Below are 20030 nucleotides of genomic sequence, written 5' to 3' on the forward strand. Positions count from 1 at the left end.
ACTGTCCTTCCTATCTGAAGCAAACATCCCCAACCCACATTTGTATATAACATGTGATGATTATAGTATCTAAAATGCATCAGAGCTGACTATGGGGCAGGCACTCTTATTCACAAGAGTGCTTGCAATTGTCAGAAAAATTGTAACACTGAGACAGTACTACCTCCATTTTATAGATATGAACACTGAGGTCAGGGAAGGAAGCAACATGCCATACAGGGCCAGAAAGAGGTACAGTAATCAAAGCCGGAGGTGTTTGACTCAGGAGCCAATACTCTTTTCTCTCTCCCAATATTTCCTTTATGGACACTGAGACCACCATTAACCATCTTCTCCATATGACCATTTAAGAATGACTTAATGGTATGGGGTTCCTTTTGGGGGTGATGAAAATATACTGCAATTAAATAGTGATGATGGTTACATAATTCTGTGAATATACCAAAAAGGATTGAATTGTGCACTTTAAATATACATTTTATGGTATGTGAGTTATATCTCAATAATAATAAAAGTAACCCATTCATACTCCTATACTCTAATGACTCAGCAAAGTTAGAGAGCGAATGTGAATAATTCATCACCTCTGATGGCTTTCCATCACACTCAGAAAAAGTCCAAATGACTTTCAGACATTTAGCAGACTCTGATGGTGCCCGACCCTTGTCATCCAGCACTTACCCTTCCTGATCACACCTGCCCAGCAGTATCTCACTGTAAACACCTGCCACTCCTCACCTGGGGATTGTGCCTTCTTCAGAAGAGCCAGGAAGTATAAATAAATTTAATCTCAGGCTCCTTAACGAGTGGAGGAGTAAGAAGCCCACTTAAGCTCCTTAAGGTGGAGGAGTAAGAAGCCCACTTCTCCTCTCCAGAGGAAGCAGGGTGAGATGTGCTACGGACAGCCCCCATGGGATTGAGCCCCACATGGTAGCCCGGTCAATAACACACCCTTAATTGGAATCTTTCCCCTCCCTCTCTCACTTCTCACTCTCCTTACTGTGCCCTCCCAAATAGCTATTTGTATTCAAAACTTCATCTTGTGGTTTTCTTCCAGCGAGACCCAACCTAAGACAAGGCTTTTTTTTTTTTTGACATAGCTGCCACCTATCTCTTTGACTTTATCTATAATTTGCTTCCTACCTGGCTAGGTTACACCCCTACTGAACTTTTTTCCCTTTCCAACACGCCAAGTTCATTCCTCCCTTAGGTCCTTTCCACTTGCGCTTGGTCCTTTTTGCCCATACTGTTGTACCTTGGTGGCCTCTTCTTGTTTTGTGGCCACAGCTCAAATGTCACCCTCTAAAAGAAATCTTTCTTGAACTCTGCCTAAATAATCTCAGAGCACCATTCCATACCCAACCAGATCTCATTTGTTACTCCAGTGCATCTCCACATAGCAGTACGTGCTGGAAGTTTTTGGTTTGCTCATCTAGCTATACAGTCTCCACCTTTCCCCACCCTCTTCTGTGCCCAGGGAGGCTGATCCTTATGGACTGCAGTAGTGGGTTCCCTGAATCTCAGGCTTCCAGCTGGATTTAGCTGAGGGAGGGCAGTCAGGCAACAGGAGTACGAATCAGAATAATGATGTCCCCAGTCCCCTTCCTGCTGGGCTGCCATGGATTAAGGACATGCTGCTTCTGAAGGTTGGGTTTGAATCAGGTGGTCCTTTCCTTTAAGCCTGGGTCTGGTAACAGCTCCCTGCAATTGTTAGCTCTGGGGTACTGCACCATCCTTCCTTTGTTCACTGTGAACCTACTCACACCTTTATAAATAGTCCTGTATGAAATTCTCCTTAATGATTCGATTTGTGCCATGGGTTTAGTAGCATGTGTGTGTGTGTGTGTGTGTGTGTGTGTGTGTGTGTTTGTGTGTGTGTGAGAGAGAGACAGAGACAGACCTAGCTGTTAAAACTCACAATTAAATTGTTTTATTATTTTCAGCATTTACATTTCTGTTGTCTAACACCTTCTACAAGAATATAAACCCCACAAAGGGAGACACCTGGTATTCCTTGTTCACAGCATGACTGTATTCTCAGTAGCTGAAACCACGCTAGGCATAGATTAGTCACTTAATAATTTTTTAAAATGTCTAATGTATTTATTTGGAAATTTTTAGCAAAGAAAAGCTGACATGTTGCTAATGGATCAGGTTACCTACATTTCTTGGGGTGACCCTCTTTTTCTAACCCTGTTGCAGCTTCCAGGCAAGGAGGTTTTCTGAGTTCATGCTTTTTTTTTTTTTTTTTTTCTTTCAATCCCTTTGGCCCTGGATGCTGTGACACTGGGTTGCAAATGAGTTTTTCTCTGGCATGGATTCAGCTGTAAACTCCTTCTATTATAGGTTAATAAAACCTAGGAAATTACCTCCGAACAGCCAGAAATACGTTGTGGGAAAATGAGGAGACAGTTGAGAAATAAGGATTTGAGTTTTCAATATTTATGTTGGCTTTCACTCCTAATAAATATTTAAGTTAAATTGAATTTTACTTAACTTGATGACTATTTAACTTTAATAGTCATTGTTTATAGCAGTATTTTCAGCAAATTTTTAGTTAAGACTCTTTGGCTCTTAACCGAAATGCATTATCAGAAAACACCTTTCTCTTTCTACTATAAATTTATAACTGGAAGTTTACTCATGTAATTGTCGTGTGAAGCCAATTTCAGTTGTTTTTCCTTTGTAGAAAAACAGATGGAAAAGAACTCCTTTGCATTTGGAATTTACTTGGTAGGATTTACATCATAGGATTAGTTGGAAATCACGTAGGCAGAATGGTGCCCTTTTCCCAAGACGTCCATGCCCTAATCTTCAGAACCTGTGACTTTCCTTGGCAAAGAATTAAGGCAGATGAAATTAAGGTTGTTAATCAACTCAATTTAAAATAGGAAGATTACCCCGGATTATCCAGGCAGGTCCAATCTAATGACAAAGGTTTTTAAAAGTGGAGGAGAGGGCAGAAGAGGAACCACAGAGAGATGTGATGTGAGAAAGACTCAACCCACCATTGCTGGTTTGAAGATGGAGGAAGGGGCCATGAGCCCAGGAATCCAGGTAGCCTCTAGAAGCTGAAAAAGGCAAGAAATGGGTTCTCCCGAGAGCCTTCAAAGGAAAGCAGTCCTGCTGACACTTTGATTTTAGTGAGACCCACGTCAAACTTCTGACCTCCAGAACTGTAAGATGATAAATCTGTTGTTTGAAGACACCAAGTTTTTGGTAATTTGCTACATCAGCCATAAAAAAACTCCTGTTGAAAGTTAACTGCATTCTCCCCCTAGAGGGGTAGCCATAGTATCTCTGTTCCACACTAGATATCTTTATTTTTGCATGAAATTTCAATCCAGCAAACATGAGCACAGAGTCACTTGGGTACAATTTTAAGTTTCCATTAAGTCATTTATTTTACAAGTATATAGAACATTCCAAGTATTCCCATCAAAATGGGAGGTGCCCATAAATTAAAGTCGATTTAATCTTTCAATTCCCAGCTCTTTTGCAAGAAGCAAAGACGAGAAAAAAAAATGCAAGCACCTAACATTGTGTTGAACATGGAAAGAATATAGACGTGCAGCTCTTCACTTTTTCCACTCAGCAGAGGTGGTGAATTGCAGTACCAGGGTTTGATAGCCATGAATAAGATAAGACCTGAATTGTGAGGGAAATAGTAGACACCTAGAACAGTATGTTATTTTGAAATTTCATTTTCCTACTTCTTGCTTTCCTGCTTCCATGGTGTAAAGGGAGCTTGTGCTTCTTGACATGTTCCAGCTAGCTGAGACGCTCCGAGTGCGCCAAATGACTCAGTCTCTGGACTACTACCAAAGTTTTTTAGGATTGAATCCTGCTCTTATTTTCTAAGGAACAATGTTTAACTGGTCTCTGTGGCATGGTGTCAACTGACATCACCCTTTAATTGCAGATATGTCACGTTAGACTATCCCCAGTATTGAGGGAAGGATCCCAAGGCAAGTTAAACATTAAGATGGAGGCTGTGGGCACATTTTTTCACACTCCTGGTCAAGGGGAGGGCCCATGTCATGAGGATAGGTATTTGTTGAGCCCTCTCAATCTGACCCCAAAAATGCTAAAGCAAGTCACATTTATTAAACAGCTATGCAGCCAGCCAGTATGAAAATCCCTCTGGAGGGTACATCATTTTGCATTCATCTATTTTAAGCAACTCTTGTGAATCAGATAGTGCTCAAAACATACCAAGCTCAGTTCACACCAAAAAGTGTTTTTTTTATTTCTCTTTGTGATTATGAATGTATGTACAATGAATTATGAGACTCAAAATAAGTATTCCCATATGATTGCTTAGGGATTTTGAAATTTAATATCTACATGGAAGATGATGAAGTCATCTGCCCAGTGGCCCCTGAGTGAGCAAGGTCCTGTGAAATAGATCCTGCTCAAACTTGTTTTTAGTACCAGGAGACCAGGAGTGAATACAGGGAGAGCTGACCTTTGTACGGGTCCTTTATAGAGCTGTTGTCCAGATCTGATGTCACACAAAGTCACTAGTTGGCCCCAACTTCTGTTTTGCATGAAGAACAACACCTGACTTTATTATCTTAAAATGATGAGAGTTAGTGATCTCTCATACTTGTGAGAACTGAGAGAGGGGATCTACTGAAGGACCCCGGGGAGGTCTTACAAGGCTCTCTACTTCCTGGAGAATGAAGCTAACCAACCTGTAGGAGCCTTCAGAGAGGTGTGGAGACAAAAGCGCATCAACAGAAGACTTACTACATTGCTATTGGGGGTCTTTGGATTTTCCTGAAAAGAGAATTTAGTTCTCTGGCTGAGGGGTACACATTTTCCCCCTTTATGGGCAGATATACAGAAGAATGTAGCACAGAAGCCAGCTCCAAGTAGAAAGCCAAGAGGGGAAAATCAAGAAAGAGTTTATGAGCTATACATGGAATTGGGGGTATGGCGAGAATCAGACAGCAAAATGGCAGACCAGGAAGTGTCCATTTCAAGAAGGTTTTCCAAGACGTGCACAATGTGCACTGGACTAATTTAAAACAGCCTCTTTACTGTGAGTTTTTTTTTCTCAGTCCTATTCTGATGCCCATGTGTTGTTAGCTCTTTGAGTTTTATGGGTATGGTCTTCTGTTCCTAGTGTTTGGTGAGCTCTGATCACCTGTGTCATCTGCCCCATTGCAGCTCTGCAATGAAGGAGGGAGGGAGCCAGGGATAGCATGGGCATGAAGGAGCAGGGGACAATTGCTTGGATGACAACTGCAGAAGGAATAAAAGTAGAGCAAGGGTCACATATAGCCTTTGTGATGGCCCCTTCAAAACCAGCTAACGTCAGCTTTGTCAGGGTCACCCCCCTGGACTAGGGACACTCCTCATAATCAGGACATCGTTTAAATACATTGGACATCATGTGCTGAGAAGCTTGTCATTCAGTGTCTCCATCAGAAAAATCATTGTCCTTTCCAATATAATAATACTTGATTTCAGGCAAAATACTAGGTACTTTCCATGTACTATTTAATATTTCCCTGACAAGCTCTTTCAAAGAAGCTCAGCAAACAACCCAGTAATTTGGCCAATGCTCTCCTGGATGATCTGGCTTTGTGTCTGTTTCCAAAGATACTGGATAAGGCTAATATGTATATTGTTTAAACTAAGGTCAGGTTTGAAAAGGACCTTGATATTCTAATGCTTGTGTTCTATACTTTTGTCACTCAAGATGACTTCATATTCTAAGGCTAAAAGGAGGTACCAAGACTGACAGGATGATCTCCATAGAGTTCAAATAAATTGGTGAAAGAAAACATAATTGTGATCCTCTCTGATTTAGCTGTGTTTGGTTTCATATAATCTTGCTATCTCCCTTAAGCTTAGGTGTGTTCCAGAAGTTTTCAAAGCATGGTTTTTGTCAGCCTTACCAAGTCGAGGTCTTTGAGTGAGACTCTGTAAATCTAAACTTTCAGCAGACATTCCCAGGAACACCAACTCACTGAAAAGTTTTAAAATCACTGTTCAGGGGGATAACACTTTAACTGTGGAACCAAGGGTCTCTTCCTCCTTCCTTCCCTCCTTCCCTCCTTCTCTCCCTCCCTCCATCCTTTCTCCTTCCTTTCCTCCCTCTTTCTTTTTCCCTCTCCTCTTCTTTTTCCCGTCCCATGCTTTTTATTTCTTTTAAGCTTTAATCACTTCGTCTTTTCTCCCATATTTTCTGCCAAAGTTTACTCTTGTCCACATGCCAGTGACAACCAAGATAAGCACAATGAAATCAAATGTATTTAGGTAGTTAGATTTAATTACATGATGAAAAATGAATTCACCAGGCTTTCTTTCAGGAAGAACAAGTTATTTAGAAAACTTTCTTGGCAAGTACTTGGGATATGAGCTGAGGCCTCTAGGGGCTTGATATGAACAGCAAGGCTCTGTAGGGGGCAGACAGGAATGTGTTTATTGCTCCTGAGCTGAGGAGAGATAGGGAGGTTGAAGCCCAGGAGGTGGGAGAGGACCAGAAAGATCAATTGGGAGGGGCTTATAAACCACGATGTGGCTATTCCCAGCACACTCTCAAAATTTAAAGTATATCAAAAAGGTTTATAAGATTTACATTAGTGGAGATTTTGAGTCATGCAATGAAAGCTGAATTTTGTATCCAGGTTGGTAGGAGAGAAAAAGAAAATTCAGGGAGGCACAAAGAAGCAAGTGGGAGTGAACCTCAGGAACACACAGATTTCTGGGAAATCCCAGGGAGGGCTTCAGCTTGCTTACCCCAAGCCATGAAATTGGGGTCTAAGCCAAGTTGAAAGATCTCTTAGGAATTGAGTGGCTGCATAATTTGTCAGAAAATCAGGACACTTTTGAGAGTTACAGGGCACGTTTGAAATAATCATTGAAGGACAACAGGCATACACTGGGGAAAATGGCCATTCTCCCTAGAAAGGCCTTTGATATTTTGGGTTCCTAGGAAAAAGGAGAGAAAAGGTTTGTGGAGGCGATTTAGAAGGTTTCTCCTAGACCAGGCTCAGGCTGGTAGGGATACAGATGAAGTGAAAGCAATTTGACAGCAGCTGGAGAAGCGCAGGAAATGAATCACAGATGTCTCCACTTCTGTGAGAAGATTAATTTTCATGTGCTTAGGTAAAAGATGATAGCAAATTAAGTTTTGATAGGAGTTAAAAGATACCCAGGTAAATTACCAACACTGATAAAGAAAAAAAGGATAAAAGAAAGATGGAAGAAAGGGAAGAAGAGAGTAGGAAAATAAGGAAGAAAGGAAAAAAGAAATGAAGGCAGGAAGGCAGGAACGGAAGGAGGAAGGGAGGGAGGGAGGGAGGGAGGGAGGGAGGAAGGAAGGAAGGAAGGAAGGAAGGAAGGAAGGAAGGAAGGAAGGAAGGAAGGAAGGAAACAAGGAAGGAAGGAAGGAAAGGAAGGAAGGAAGGAATGTTAGTTTGAGGCTGTTTGTTCCTGGCTGTTTTTCTGGGTAAACTGACTGTAGAATTCAAAACTTTGCTTTGAGTGATGCATCACAGAACTAAGACATGGCTGTCAAACAACTGCTCAACTAAATGGCAGGCAGTGTGGTAATGTAAAAAGAGATGAGGCTTTGAAATCAGGGAAACCTACGCTGCAATCCCATGGAAACAAGACGGTAGTAAAACAGAGTTGGCTGCATGGAAGAAGAGTTTCTCAAGGAGAGTCACAGTTTCCAAAAACACCCTCTCCTTTTGCTTTCTACCACAAATCCATTTTTTAAAAACCCTGTCTATTGTTGCATCATGTAAAGACAGTCAAACAATATCACAAAATTTTCAGGATTTCTTTGCAATGGGTTTCTTTCCACTGTAAGCTTTATGGCACACATAGATTTCAGTGTAGGGGTTACAGAGGTTTCTAAGAAGTAGACAATTATTCTCCAACTAGCTGAAACTGAAGTTCAAGGGAAGATCCTGTGATCTCTTGGTAGGAGAGATGGCACAGATATTGAAGATGCTATATATAGAAAATCATCACCAATAACATCAAAAAGCCCAAAGCATTCAAGCAGGAAAGCCATATCAAATGTCACAAGAGAGAATGTTCCAGGCTTGAGAGGTTAATTTGCAGTTGGACTTCTCACACAGGCAAGTTGATGGAGCACTTTCCTGGGGTATGTTTATCTGGACCAACACAGGGAAGGCTGCTGGTCTAAGTTAGATCACACGTGCAGAGGCCTTGCAATGTACATATGAGGGGGAGGTGGGGAACCATGGGATGGGTAAATCAAGTGAAGACAGGGCCAATGGCCACAGTGGGTCACTACCGAGCAGGGTAACCACTTGTTGAAGCCACCAGACTTGAGCAATAGTGGTATATATGTGTCAGGACTAAAACTGCCTTTCAAGTCCTTGCCTAGGTCTTGTCAAAGCTGGAAGCTCTATCATTTCAGATCTGCAAGCAGTTTTCTGCTAAAAACTACCCCTTTGGAAACATAGTACTCTATTTTCTTGTCTGAGAAAAATTACCTGGATGGGCCCTTTGGTGGTGCACATAGAAAAAACCAGCATTGTCCAGGGTCCTTGGGGAAAACCTATAAGGAGCCATGAAACCGAATACACATTTTTAGAAGAAGTTTGGTAACTTAAAATGGAATGTTTGACTGAGCCATAGCTCTGTTTTCATTGTCAATATTTTGTGGTGGAACAGAAGTGGCGCTTTTTTTTTTTCCCCACTGAGATTCCATTTGCCCTGTGCCTGTGTACCTGGGATGGTCCTTGGTGGTATTAGTGTGTTTCTGTTATAATGTATAAGCAGAAGATGGCTGGTGAATACTCCTGTCATCTTGAAAAGGCATGGTGAAAAACAGAAAGTAGACCATCCTGGGTGAAGACCACCCTAAACCATTGTGTTGATAATCTATGGGCAGAGTTCTTGAACATTTAGTGGCTCAGCTTGGAGAACTGCCTGGATGTCACACAACTACATTCTGATCACCTATTTAGCGTTATGTGTGTATGTGTGGGTGGTGGGTGTGGGCGATGGGGAAGGAGATGTGTTTTCTTGAAGACAATGGAATTCCTCATTGTCTATCATTCAGGATTGAGGTCAATACTAGGACAGAGATAGAAAGCGGTCTTAAACATGATGCAGGAAGCACAGTTTCTGCCCTCTGCATCCCATGGTGAGTAAGCATGGACTCTGGGACTAAGATACGCTTGAGATTATTGCCTAGAGAGAGAAGCTGCTCTCCCTGCATGGAGAAGTTTAGAATGCACACAGTGAGGCAGCTCTGTGAAGACCTCATGAGGAAGTGGGGGTCTAGGCCTAGGGTGGGGGTGTTCTAAACAGACTCACCGTTAGTTGCAAAAATTGATAGATTCTTGTTTCCTTTCATTTACAGCCCCAGATACAGTCAAATATTCCTTAAAAAAAAAAAAAAAAAAAAAAAACCAACTCAACCAAGCAACATCAACAACAAAGTTCTAACTTTATGTAGAGGAGGCTTTGAAGGGAAGGGAGGGAAGGGAGCGCAACTCCCCAAACCTGACCCCCGAGTTCAGCCTCGTGGGATGAGCACCCACCTGAGGAGGGTGAGCAGAGGTCTCAGCAGAGTGCAAGAGAAAGGAGGACAGGGCAGGAGCCACACAGAAGCCACAGAAGGTTTAGGGCACCGCCACTCTCGACACACTAAGGAAGAGAGAGAAACTGGCAAGTGTGGGGAGCTACAGCAGCCGAGCAGGTGAGGTGTTGTCATTCACATCCAATCTCTAGCTCGGTGACCTCATTTGGACTTCTAAGTTGCTGCAGTTAATGCAATATACAAATTACAGCAACAACCATCGTGATGATGTAAAATAATGATATGATAACAGTAATACCATGATTGCTGTCTTTCAAACAAAAAACAAAAGATGTACTGCTCATAAAATCTTGAACAATTGTAAAATGCTTTTCTCACTCTTCCCCTCCTATCTTTCTGAGCTGACTGTTCCCTATAAATGAGTCATTTCAATAGGAATGTTAATGTATTTGACATGTGTCAACATCACCCTGAAAAAAAGAAGATGTTGGATTGTTTTACTGGCTCACACAGTGCAAAGAGAACTGACAGTGTGTGTTTGTCTGGGCCTTACACTTATGAGGCATATACAAATCTAGCATCTCATGGAATCCTTCTGTCAGCCCAGGAATCCACTCACCACCTACGTTCCCGCTGTCTCTCCTTCGAGTTAAAAATGTGCTCTTCATAGACTTGGTGTTCTTTCTTCAGAAACATTGATGGAGACTTTACTGTATGCACTAGGTATTGACAATATGAGAATAAAGTATCTACCACAACATGTGAAGATAGTAATATAGAGACAACACACGCTAATGCACTTGAAAATGTACTCTGCTTGGCTGGGCGCGGTGGCTCACGCCTGTAGTCCCAGCACTTTGGGAGGCCAAGACGGGTGGACCACGAGGTCAGGAGTTCAAGACCAGCCTGGCCAAGATAGTGAAATCATGTCTCTACTAAAAATTCAAAAATTAGCCAGGCGTGGTAGCGGGCTCCTGTAATCTCAGCCACTCAGGGGGCTGAGGCAGGAGAATTGCTTTAACTCGGGAGGTGGAGGTTGCAGTGAGCCAAGATCATGCCATTGCACTCCAGCCTGGGCCACAGAGTGAGACTCCATCTCAAAAAAAAAAAAAAAGAAATATACTTTGCTCTTAGGTAACTTTGCTTTTAGGTAACAAGTATAAAATTTACATATAATGGCATTGGTCACATACGTGTGCTGGCTGTATACTGACTATTTTTAGACCTATTTCTTGGGAATACTGAATCCTGAAAACTATATTTCCCCCATTCCTTTAGGAACGGGCTCCTGATTGGCTTTAGCCAATGGGAACCAATGGTTAGAGTGGGAAGGCGAGAGAAAGAGAGTAGCCAGGATATTTTTCCTTTTCTTGTTATGCTCTGATCAGCATCTCCAGCAAATGCTTGTCTCTCCTCCAGAATTCCAGCTCCACCCAGAAAGCCTCTGTCATCCATGCTGCTGCCACACAGCTCCGGCTTTTGAGTTTTGAGAAAGCCACATCCTTTTGTCTCTCCAGCCCTAGAAGAATCTAGTTGCTGCAAACCTGTGGGTTGCTTCCTCATACCCTTTAATGTCTTTGTACCTTATGATATGGTTTCCCATACTGAATGTTTGCCATTGAGCTCTTAAGCTTTGATTTTTCTTTCTGGCTGGAACATAACTGATCTAGAACATCTAGAACATTCCAAACAGCAATACACATGTAGGAGTGAAACGTCAGTGTGCTGTTATCTAACCGGCTGGTGCCTCTTCAGTTTGTTTCTTGGTGGCCTGAAAAATATTCTGAAAATTGCATGGACCTATAGGTATTGTTTCACTCAAGCCTTCTGGGTGTGAGTTTTCTAATAATATTGTTGGCATATGTATGAGTGATTCTTGATATAAACAACAACAACAAAAATAAACTGGGGGATATACAGTCTGAAGGTTGGAGGTAGCTGAGAAAAAGTTTTCCAGATGATTCTGAACTTTGGTGGGGAGAAGCTTGTTGAAACCAAAAAGAGATGGCAAATCTCAGCAGAGTAATTGGCTTCTCTCTTAGATCACCCCATGGGCTTTATCCAGCTGGGGTATTTTTTCTTCTTTCATAAAACAGGCTATTTTGCTCCCAAGTCACATGGAAGCTTGGTTAAGATGCTTGGATTTCATGTTCCCTTGTTCACCAGACTTGTTATATTTGAAAGAGAATTTGGTCTTGTCCTTGAGGACTTGGCTAAAGAAGATACGAGGCCTGGCTTTTCTGGAACTTCCAGACAAGTTGCACAAAGGCAGTAATGACTCCTAGGTTGAAAGGATAGGAGGCTGCAGGTCTCAGTGTGATTGCGCTGGGTGACTGGGACACACACACACACGGTCTACTGTGCCCAAAGAAACAGTAAGGTGAAATCAATCAAGGCTCCATGGTGAAGACTTGAGTTTCTCAGGTGCTAGCAGGAGTGAGACAGACTCAAACTTGGCCAAGAAAATTAGCAATGGGCGTACCTCATAAAACATTTAAGTTCAGGCTCATCTCAATTAAGCCTCCCAGAGCCTCAGGTGTTTGTCCAAAGCTTACCTGGGCCTGAACTCCTGGAACCAAGCAAGTTTGCTGGGGCCTGCAAGAACATGCTTCCCCATGAGAAACTTGGCAGTAGGAACCCCCTGTCCTCATTCTCATACCCAATCTAAAAAGAACCATGTGAAAACTATGAAAAGTAGGTTTCAAACATTTCTAAGCTATGAAAAATCTGGATTTAATTTTAACCAGCTATATCCAAGTCTGGTGTAAAAACTGAAAAGTTATCTCTCTGTCCCAGGTGAAGCTGTTACTTCTACAATATGGAATCATAATCTCTCCATTGGACAAACAATCAGTGATGGGCATTGCCTAAAATGTTGTCCTCTCTTTCCTGAACTCTGGGCTGAAAACTGGATTGGTGTAAGCTAGATTTGGGGGTCAGATCCAGTCAAATGAAGTTAGTTTCCTCTTACTTCCTACAGTCATTAAAAGCCTTTATCTAAGATTTTTAGTAACAATGATAATGACAATAATAATTGACATTAATGGAACCCTTACTCTATGCTGGGCATCATGCTAAGCATTTTACAAGTGATTATCTCGTTTTATCCTTACAGCTACACTATGGGTGGGTACTGTGATTATCTACCTACATGGTAGAGACAAGAGATACAGGTTCTGGGAGGCTACATTACTTGTCTGAATTCACTCAGTTATTAAATGGCAGGAATTAAACTTGGGTCTGTGGTTCCAGAGCTCATGCTTCTAAGCACTTTGCTGGGTGAGTCTCTGCTGAGATACTCTTCATGAGAAGGAACACAGCTATCTAAATAAATTATTCTGTTAATAAGATAATGGGCATGAAAATGCTGTGAGAACTGCAAAGTCTCTTAAAGGTTAAGAATTAATTATTACAAGGAAATTCTATAGTGTGGTAGGAACACCAGAAAAAGGAAACTGGAAAGGATATTGATCATGAAATTAAAAGACTAGTATCTCAGAAGCCTATCAGTGTAATGATTATGAATTTGTAAAACTTAAGTATTCAAGGCCTGGAAGGAAGAAATATGGTGAAACAGGGAAAAAGATTAATTTGTGGGGAGGTATGAAAATGAGGATAAATCTTTCTTTCTTTGATTCTGATTTCAGTGAGATCATTTGTACAAATCTTAAAACCAAAGCACAGACTGTACGAATCCATGTTGAACACTGGACTTTCAGGACTACTGTACGGCTAACCACAGCCCTGCAAGGCCAGGCTCAGCATGTCACAGTTTTGCCACTGAACAGGAGTCTTCGGAAAGATCGCAAACACTACATGGAAAATGACTATATTCTTTCTGCAAGGCCACTCTCTTAGACATCACCCTAACAAAAAGAATTATGGGTTGGAAGAGGAGAAAGGATGCAAAGTTTGTGCCTTGACCTAAAAAAGGTCATATGCACCTCTACTGATTCTTGGAAACATTAGCTGCAGTGGATCTCAAATTCTACTGTGCATAAGAATGACCTGGTGACCCTCTAAAAGTGTAGATTTTCTGGTTTCACCCCTAGACCATGTGACTCAGATGTCCAGTGAGGCCAGGAACTCCTCATTGTTAACCTGTGCCCTATTTTAACAAGCCCTGCTGGGAGTTGGGATGTTGGTGGTCTGCACAGCACACTGAAATAGAGGAATTCCCTACTCAAAGACCCCTTTATGTCCTGATTACAATCTGCAATGAGATTATAGAATCATTAAATCACGATTAAGCCAATGTGGAGACTGATATTTGTTGTATGAAACTATTACTGATTGGGTTTGTTCTTAGAAAACTAGACTTCCAGGGCCGGGTGCGGTGGCTCAAGCCTGTAATCCCAGCACTTTGGGAGGCCGAGACGGGCAGATCACGAGGTCAGGAGATCGAGACCATCCTGGCTAAAGTGGTGAAACTCCGTCTCTACTAAAAAAAAAAAAAATACAAAAAAAAACTAGCCGGGCGAGGTGGCAGGCGCCTGTAGTCCCAGCTACTCGGGAGGCTGAGGCAGGAGAATGGCGTAAACCCGGGAAGCGGAGCTTGCAGTGAGGTGAGATCCAGCCACTGCACTCCAGCCTGGGCGACAGAGCGAGACCCCGTCTCAAAAAAAAAAAAAAAAAAGAAAAGAAAACTAGACTTCCAGAACCGTGGCCAGGGTGAATTTGGGGCAGACCCTATACCCAGCCCTATGCAAGAACTTTTATCTATAATCTCATTTCATACTTAAAATAACTTAGGGAGATTAGTGTTACTTTGCAGGTGAGGGAACTAAGGATTAGGACAGCAGTTTAAATACCTTCAATGAGGTCACGTGGCTAAGAAGTACTGAAATCAGGATTCTAAATCAACATACATATTTGACCCTTTTCAGTATACCATGCAACATCTAAACTCCTGTCTTCAAGCAAAACATGTCACGGGTCGATTGTGATTGGAGCAACTGTAATTCAGGGGAGAACTTGGACATTATGGATGAATTGATTAAATTCACATTGCCGCAGTCCGCCCTTGGTACCTACTGCTCTTACACTGGGAATTTATATCCTAAGGACTTAATCTTTTTCCAAGTGGAATCCCCGGGTTCAGAGCCTCTACTCTGGGATCATCCATGCTATCTTTCTACTGCTGGGGTAGCCTCTTCCTCTACTTCCCCATTTGGGACTGAAACTGATGGCTGTCATTGACTAGCCCCCATGACAAAGGATAAGCTTAATATATCCTGTATCCTGGTCTTGACTTTGTCATGATTATAAAAATGGGGAAAGCTTACCCTTTCTGCAATTATAATTATTCTTTTAAAATATTTTAAGAATATTTAACTTTTATGATGACAAAAAGGGCAAACAGTGAAACATAGCAAACAAACCACTAAATACATAGTATGTCAAGTAGTAAACATTGGTGTGGAGAGGAATAAGCAGGGCAAGAAAGATAAGGAGGGGAGAAAAACTAATGTGTATGTTACATATATATATATAAGTTATACATGCATATATATCAATCCATATTAATATGTAGATACTCTGGAAAACATTGAACACCTTTTAAAAATATTACTCCTAGTTCTACTACATACAGATAACCAATGTTAACAGTTTGGTCTATTTCCTTTTGGGTTTTTTTCCTCTATATTAAATTGGGATTACATCCAATTCGCTTTCATAAGGTAAGCTGCATTTTTTTACCTAGCATGTCATAATCATTCTCCCATGTCATTAAGATTGCTTTGAAAACATGATTTTATATTTAAAGGTTTGCTAAGTACCATTGTAGGAAGCACTGAAATTGATTAAGTCATTTCCTCTGTTATTGGACATTTAGATTATTTCTCATTTTTTCACCCACATAAATATCCCACGGATGTACTTTCTTACGTATAAATCTTTATGTGTATATCTAAACATTTTCTTGGAATAAATCTGTGTTTTTGAGTTTGTTCCCCCAGGTTCTTGATGTTATTTGCCCAGTTGTCCCCTAGAAACAGGGTGAAAACTCTGCAATTCAGTGATCTTGCCACTCCAGGGCCAGCAGATCCTTTTATAAGCTCTCCAAAGAGTTCTGTTCTGGGCTTTCATTGAACTGATCCAATCTGGTCTAGTTCTCCCAGGTCCAAGAATACTTACATGCCACTTCCCAGAGTGATGCTCCCAATGACCCTTCCCATCCACACCCTGGAGTGGAATATCTCTTCCCACAGGGGTGCCTTTCCTAGAGACTGGAGGGGCAACCTTAGTCCCTTCCCCTGTGTTTTGCTTGAGTGAGTCATAATCTATTCCTGGCCTCTCAGAGCCCCCCTCCAGGATGCTGTAATCACAGCACTAACCTGTGTTCACATTTCCCATTATTGAGCAGAAATTCCCCTGTGCCTCCACACAGCCTGGCTGCTTCCTAATGACCCCAGCTCCCAACTTCTAATGGCCCCATCCTCATTTCTCCCAAGAGCCAGCTCTTTCTGCTAGTGTTTTAAGAATCCTGATCCAGACGAAAATCCTCCCATGATGTCCATCTGGTCAAATTGAAGGTGATGTAAGCAATGAGACAGAGAGACGGGTGTGTCTGCATCGATAGGACAGAGGAACCTCCCAGGACTATCCATCTTCTGTCTCCTCCAGTGACATCCAACTGCCCTTCTCCTAGTCTGGGATTTGGGGATGACAGACAACATCCCTAATTGCCAGTGCCACACTACAGAGACGGGGTGGGTGCTGGGCTCTGAGCATAGACCCCGCTTCCAGCCCTCATAACGACCTCCTGGAGATGCTGCTTCTTTCTTAGTGCGCAAATCCTACTCAGAAAGTGGATGTTCCCCTTTGCACTTAATCATGTGGGAGATTTAACCCTTGGAGGAAATGGTAGCAGGGACAGCAGAGACTTTTGTGGATGTGGATCTGTTCCAGGGTTGAAGCTGTTTGTTCTATCTCAAGGAGAAGGCCCTCATCCACTCTTGACCTCAACTGCAGTTTCCTCAAAATGGATAAAATGCTGTGCTGATGTAGAGAACGGCAATCAGAAGTGATTACAAAGCATGCCGCAAGCACAAACATAATGATTGTTTTAAAAAAGGAAAATGTTATCAGCACTGGACAATGCAAGAATCTCCTCTATTTTTTTTTTATTTTTTTTTTTTGGTTCCTATGAAGCCACCTGGGGATCAAGTTTTCCATTTCTCCCTTCCTTGATTAGGGTGGGATAAGGTTCACATGCTTCCATGACCAACTGCCAAGTACATGGGTTTTACGTTAGGCAACTATTTCTGGGAAGAGATGGGTAGATGGTGAGGGAGAGAAAGTAGAAAAAACGGTTTTCAGTTGCAAACTCAAGAAGTTACCTCTGAACTTCGATGTAATAGTTAACCAGTAATTAAATTATTAAAACAAAAATAGCCTTCTCTCCAAATCCCCAAGGAACTGCTAAAGAGTAAACTAGAGCTCTTGAAATGACGGTAGCACAAAACGGCAGCAGGACACTCCAGAGAGATGCGGGTCGGGAAAGCTGCCTGCTGAAACTCCTGGTCACCTGGATGTTGAGCTGCTTCTAGCACTCCTGCCTCAATCAGGTTTAAGGAGAAAGTCATGTGTTAGCTCAAAAAATCTGATGATGTTCTCACTTGGTTCCAGGAATTCTGATAGAGCCTGGAGGTTCGGAGGTGAGTAAGCTAGAGAAAGTTCCTCGTTTCATGGAAATTTCGTTCTAACGGAGTAAAGGAAGATCATCAACTGGTAAACAAGCCAACAGACACCATAATCTCACAGCCTGATAGCTACTTGAAAAAAATTAATAAAGGTCATAAAATGTCAACGTTGTTAGCAAAGGACTGAGAGTAAAGTCTGCTTCTCTGCCTTCCATTCCATTCTCAGGAACCAAAGACAAATTTTTGAAGGGAAAATGTTATTATGCATAATCACTGGACTTTGGCATTTCATTACTGGCCCTTTAAATATCATCTTCTTTCCTCCACGAAACTGCGCATATCGTAAAAGTGGAGACAGGGCCGCTTTTTCACTTCACCCCCTCACTGTTGCACATAGTCGGAGCGCAGTAAATATTTGTTGGATGGATGGATGAATTAAAAGAGGATCTATTTGGTAGTGGTGGAAGGGACTGCTGTGACTGATACTTAAGACAGGTGCGAGCCAGTTGGTGTCTATCGAGGGAGCACCCAACTGGAGAAGCAACATGAAGCAGAACATAGGTTGCCTGTGGAGTTAGGAAACTAACTCTAGGTTTGGCTCATCATTGGCTCCAAATATGTCAACTTCACGGCCCTTTCTGCTGCAACCCCGGCATAAGAGTGTGGATAGGTAAACCTCAGAGCAGCAATTTGATGGTATTAGGCCTAGAAGGATTTCCATTGTTAGGCCATTGAGAAGAACAGTCAATTCAATGACTTAATATTGCCATTTAGAATCCCAAGAATGCAGGAGAGATTGTAGGGTCAAGAGGAGATGAGCCTAGCCCTCAGGGGTTCTTAAACACTCAGATTATGGTGTTTATGAAGCTACTCTAAGTTCTTCCTTTATTTGCAGAATTGGCATAATCACCAAGTAATGAGCTTTGCTGTTAGTACACCTGATTCTGTTTATGCCCATTACCTTTGCTTAAACATTATATCCACATCATTCCTAAAACGGTTATGTTTCCTGTTTAAGTCAATTGGAAGTCTGAAGGCTAAAAGCTTGTTTGAAAAATCAAAGATCTGAAAGTCAAACTGGCTTCATCAGTGAATTTCCTAAGAGAAGAGAGATTCAACTTCAGGCTGGACATGTCAAGGATGTTAAAGATCAAACACTGGCAAATAATTGAAAAAAAAATGTTAGTATGAAATGCTGCCTGAACCTGACATTTTGTGAGCCTGTGACACAAAACATTCATTTGGTGAGCTGTCAAAGAAGACTTTATCCTCATGCATCCATGACAAATACTTGGGATGAGGATCCAGGGGATTTTCTAGTCCTTGGTTTTCTCATCTGTGAAAAGGGGTTGAAAAATCCTATCTTCCAGAATTGTTGTAAGGCTTCCAAGGAGTAATACTTAGGAAATACCAGGTTCCTAGTCAGCACTTAATAAATCTCAGTTAAATTTGAATCTGAACTCTTTCAATACAGGGGCACTGAAAGTTTAGCATTTCTCAATAATATAAGCTACCCTGAGCCAAGGCAAAAATCAGTAGGACTCCAACGTTCCCACTCCCTGATTATGGAAGCAGTGAAAAATGTGTTGATTTTATCCTTTTGGTGAGTTGTACACCCACCTAGTAAGACCAGGCCTAAACATATGGTCCCAATTTCTTGTCTCAAGGGAAAGACCAGTGTTCTTAGAGAAGCTAATTTTTACCAGTCTCTGTAAAAAGCAATTTCCCATCCATGGAAAGTGGATTGGCCTGAACAGGCTCTGTTAACTGTGCTCAAGGCAGATGCCAAGCCCAGCAGAGGGCATTTGGCTGTGCTAGCTCTACTTCTATCCACTCTCGTCTCTAACCTCTACCCTCTGTCTATCTATGAGACCTCACAGGTCTGTTCCTCTATGAAGCCTGTCTTGATCGCTCTAATTGGGTTTAAGTCCCGTTAGCACACGTTGTCTCTGTGTCATGAACATACATCCTTGTGGTAGTGTTAAGTTTGGATATGTGAAGGTTTGGGTAATACTTTTTCTCCCACTTGACTGTAAGCCCCGTCTGTGTTGGCTCCCTCTATCCCAGTGCCTAGCAGAGGGGCAGAACACACTCCACAGGAATACTTGTGGAAAGGAGAAAGAATGCTTGAGAGGCTGTTGGCTGAAAAGAAAACTGAAAGCAGGAGAGACCAACCATTGTGTGGATAGGCGTCTCACCGCACCGGGCAAAGCCGGGCAAACAGAGGGAGTGGAGGGCTACAACAGGAGGGATTTAGGACAGTGTTTGGGAAGAAAGCTGCTTTGCAAACATCCTTTACAATTCAGGGCTGCCTCAAGAGTTACAGTGGGATCCTAGGGAAAACAGCCAGCAATTATATCAGCCTCTGCAAACACAATAATCTGCTTTGCTCCATTCCCGATTTTTATTTTCCATAGGTTTTAAAGAAAAGTTAGAAGATAAACTTTACGGAGAAAGATTATAAGCAGGGTTCTGGCTAGGCTTTTTAAGCTAGGGGGATTTAAGGAAAGGAGACAGTACTATCTCTCTGAGACCAAGTGAGTCTCTGGGGATGGGTGGAGCCGAAAACCTCTCACTTGCTGGGCGATACTGTCTTGTGTTGACGTTCAAAAACATCCCCTTTAAGTTATCAAAGGAACCATCTTTTAGGTGCTGTCTGTTAGGGTAGGAGGTGGGCACGCCAAGGTCTTCTCCTGCTTCGAAGGAAAGAAGGAAGCTAGCTGGGGCCTTTCTGCTGAGCATGTTAGACAACAGCACAGTGAGTACAGACACGTTTCCCTTGAATGCCAGGCTCAGAGCAAGGGTGAGGGTGGCACACAGGCATCTGCTAAGCTGAAAAAAGT

General features: G+C 42.1%; 1 long non-coding RNA gene across 4 annotated transcripts in view; it reads right to left on the bottom strand.

Moving 5' to 3' along the window:
• The window catches only part of LOC105491227 (uncharacterized), a 103183-nt gene that overhangs the window by 81410 nt on the left and 1743 nt on the right, over positions 1 to 20030 (bottom strand). The window contains exon 3 of one of the 4 annotated variants that reach the window (XR_011616599.1): positions 9316 to 9383. The exons of the other annotated variants lie outside the window; for them this stretch is intronic. This is a non-coding gene — a long non-coding RNA (uncharacterized lncRNA). The remainder of the gene's footprint in view (positions 1 to 9315; positions 9384 to 20030) is intronic. 4 annotated transcript variants of the gene reach the window in all.

Source organism: Macaca nemestrina, chromosome 18 (genome assembly GCF_043159975.1).
Source record: "Macaca nemestrina isolate mMacNem1 chromosome 18, mMacNem.hap1, whole genome shotgun sequence".
Taxonomy (NCBI): domain Eukaryota; kingdom Metazoa; phylum Chordata; class Mammalia; order Primates; family Cercopithecidae; genus Macaca; species Macaca nemestrina.